General features: G+C 41.8%; 1 long non-coding RNA gene across 1 annotated transcript; it reads left to right on the forward strand.

Moving 5' to 3' along the window:
• Nucleotides 1-1,802: 1,802 nt before the first annotated feature.
• LOC311435702 lies at nt 1,803-3,352 on the forward strand. The gene is made up of 2 exons (XR_014692326.1): nt 1,803-1,927; nt 2,511-3,352. It is a non-coding gene; the product is annotated as an uncharacterized lncRNA (long non-coding RNA).
• The last annotated feature ends 564 nt before the right edge of the window (nt 3,353-3,916 follow it).

The raw sequence follows: 3,916 nt of genomic DNA on the forward strand, positions 1-3,916 counted from the left end.
GTATTTCATTCTTGTTTCATAAGCTGATTATCAACAGCACCAGATCATAACATTCAATTCATATATAATTCTGCTTCTGAAAGCACCTTTAACTTCTCACTTTCCTTCAGGATGATTTGGCCCAGTATCAAACATTAGTATCACCAAAGAAACCAAAAGTATTCTCGAGTGTAGTAGTTGAACCTTGGCTTCTCGTTAGGGTAAGGTGAGAACACATGTATGGCACAGCACAATTGAACTCAAGGGCAATGATTCTGGCACAGGAAACCTCTGAATCACCTGAATCACAAATTTCTGGGGGTGAAAGAGTATTCTGGAAATCACCACTACAAACTTGCTCTGTTTTTATTTTTTCTACAATATTTTATTGGCCAACATCATTAACAGGAGGAAACTACACTGGGTGGATGGCAAGTTTCACCTGGTACAGACATTTTCCTGATTGTTGTGTTAGCTGCTCCACAGTAGTTCATCTTTCTAAGTGTTGTAAACTAGCCTAACCTTAATTTATTTTTTCCACATATGAAAGATAATCAATATTGCTTAAAAACTGGAGAGAAGTGGTGTGAATAAAATTCAGGTGGCCCAAGGTTTGAATGTGTAGTCCTGCCTTTACAGGCACAGCAAGATGCAGCTGCAACTCAGACTCTAGCCTGGTACATAAAGTAGGTAACCAACAGTGTTCCCAAACTCAAGAGAAGAAAAGGAATATAAAGAGGTAACAGCATTCTATTTAGTTCTATGAAGCTGACCAAGCTTAAGAATTGAAACACCTTTGCAAGACCTTCTTCCTGCAGCTGCTATACAAATCCAAACCCTAACAATAGCATTCCACTCAGGCAAACAACACAGTACCAAATATTTAGGGAAAAAAACAAACAAACAAACAAAAAACAAACAAACAAAAAAAAAAAACATTTAAACTAAGCAATAACAGTTTCTGATTTGCTTATAGAGAACGAACTGAAATTCAGCAGTTAATAAAAAGACCCTTCTTACCAAAGAATCTTATCTTTCATGTCAGCTTCCATAGATTCCCATAGAAGCAAGATATTAAGCATCACCTAAAACCTGAAGACAAAGTTCTTATACCAGTTGACAGTATTGCTTTTTTTTTGGTCTTGATTTTATTTTTTAAAGTATGCACTCAATTCAATCAATACCCTATCTATACATACTATTTCAAGTAAGCAAGGACTCTGCAGATTGAAAGTACTTCTCCCTAAAGAAAGGTTTTCTTGTTGTTACTGACTTTATCTGAACAATTTTTTTTAGCCTGATGTTCTCAGACTTTATAAGGAAAACACTTTGATATCAGCCACAATTTTCTAGGCAGGCAAGGTTCACAGACCTTCTGAATAAGAACAGAAATTGTTCATATGAATCAGTTTTAGTCCACCATTTACCTCTTTGAGCTTGCCAACTTTATAATAGAATTGCTCCACAAGCCACATTCGCAGCAAACAAAACACTTAACCGCCCCCTGCATTTATCTGTAAAAAAATAAATAAATAAATAATGAAAAAAATAAATTATCTAAACACCTGGAAAACTGAGAATAATGCTTTCTTGTTATCCTCTAACTACTAGCTGTTCATATGCCTGGCCTAGCTCAACTCCTATCAAAGTCACAGCTTCTAGTCTCCAGGATTTTAAGGCTAACTATAATCCTAAATAATAGTTTCCAGATGGGTAGGAAACCCAGGACTCCTAGAAAATTAATGGGAAGTGAGTCAGAGCTGCAGGTAGCATCTCCCAAATTATATCTTCTAGCCCATCTGAATTAATTAAATTCACTTTAACAGCTACATTAGCTTTGCAGAAGCTATTTTCTGTAACTGTACTCCAGCTTTAACTTTATTCTTCAAAGGAATAAACTGCCTTCAACTCTCTGAAGCATCAGGAGAAGTTGGGAAAGCAGGCTTAGGTAAACTATTGCTTTCCTCTGGTGTTATGGCTGCTTAACAACTGAAGCAGTTCTGTAGTTTGTTGTACCTTTAATTTTACCATACATATAGCCTTTCAGATAAGCATGCTAACCAGGAATGGCTGAAAAACATAGGAAAAGTTAATTCCCAGAGACTGATAGGAACTATAGGTGTTCTCTTTGTGTTCCTGATTATATTAAGAATTAAATGGGATCAGAAGGGATTGAAACGGGTCTGCCTAATTGAAATGAATCCTGTCTGTCACTTTTATACAGGATATTCCCTGTGCTCAGTGATGTTGCAGGTTGCTACCAGTCCCTCACAAAAATTCACAGTCATAAGGCCCATGTACATTGGCAAATGGCAGTGTCCTGCTCACCAGTATGTCAGGTGCCTGTTCTCAAGTTGAGTTAGGAAACCAGCCACCATGCCACTGCTGCGTGCTCTGGCTGACGTGCCCTCTTCTTCAAGCAGGCATTTTGGGCCCCAAATCCTTCCTGAGGCTGTTATGCCAAAGCTGCTACATAGCAAGGAGCTTCTTCACTTACTTTCCCTCAGCACTGTTTACACTTCTCTTTTTAGATATAACATTAGATAAACAGCTTCAGTGATACCTTGCAGAGAAGCCAGGCAAGACTTCTGCGGAGCACAGCATGGACCTGCCTCTTTTCTACTGGGCTGCTCACCCCCCTCTTGCACTGCATCATTTTGGATCCACCCTGCTCGTGTTTGTGCCTGAGGTTAGATTCAGGCTTTAACTATGATCAAGGGAAACTGTCCTTTTGATCACAGCTGAAGAGATTTCAGTGAGAAGAAGGCATATCATGCGAAGCAACTTGGAGGTGTGCACCATGCAGGGAGTAGCAAGGGCCAACAGCTGAGCGCAGGAATGGCTCCCTGCTGGGAGGACCTGAGCAAGGCAGGCATGGAGGCCTGGTTCAACCGGGAGTTCACATCATCAGGCAAGCCCGTGGCAACAACAGGGCCAAGGCCAGGCCAGCCTGTGGGGCGATCAGGATGAGGGGATCCTCCATCAGGTATAGCTCTGGGCATCAGGCACATCCCCGGGGATGGGGAGAGGCTGAGGCCAGGCTGGGGCATCAGCCCACTGGAGGGCCTGGGCTGGGGGGAGATGGAGACCAGCCTTACTGAAGTGTTGTTGGGGCAGGGGCTGATGGCCCTGGGGGGCTGAAATGGGGTTCTGAGGCATGGGCAGGGTGGAGGAGGCCTGGGGGGGCTGGCTGGGACAGGCAGAGCTGGTAGGGCCCTCAGGGCCCTGACAGTTACATGAGCATCATGTTGAGATCATGAGATTCATTACACTCATCCTGGTATTTGCCATCAGGCAGCAGCGAGCTCATCAACGTCACTCGGATACTCATGTCAGAATTTCAGAATTCCTAACTGTGATCATAACAATCTTATCTTTATTCAGAGTCTTTTATTGAATGAATACCTGCAAGTCATTGGCAAATTTATAACAATTTATAATAATAATAATAAATCTCCCCTTTCTTCCTCCAGCACCTTCTATGACCTATCTAAACCTATATAAATATAACCTATATCACCTGTCTAAATTCAGACATCTCTAAGACAAATTGTTTCAGCTGCTCAAGTGTCTTATCTGAACCCCTAGTTATTCAGCAGATAGATTGCCAAAGATGGGCCCGCTCCATAAAGCAAACATTGCTAATCCAAGCTATCACTTCGTTGTGCCCTCAAAGGTAGTTTTACATGAAGTATCAGATGGTCTTTGATGGCTGTGAGTGTTCAAATCAATTTTAATTCCCTTACAAAGCGTAGTGCCTCCCACAGAACAGAGTTCTGCACCTCTACTCAGGCAAGACAGATTGAAGAGAAAATGACAGCATTTGGCGATAGGTAAATGCAGTACCAACTGGGTGTCCCACCATAGTTTCTCAACCACACCTCAACCCAGTCTCTGTCACCTAAACAGAGACTGGGTATTGAACTCTGAGTATTGA

Source organism: Aythya ferina (genome assembly GCF_964211825.1).
Source record: "Aythya ferina genome assembly, chromosome: 4".
In the NCBI taxonomy this organism is placed as follows: Eukaryota; Metazoa; Chordata; class Aves; order Anseriformes; family Anatidae; genus Aythya; species Aythya ferina.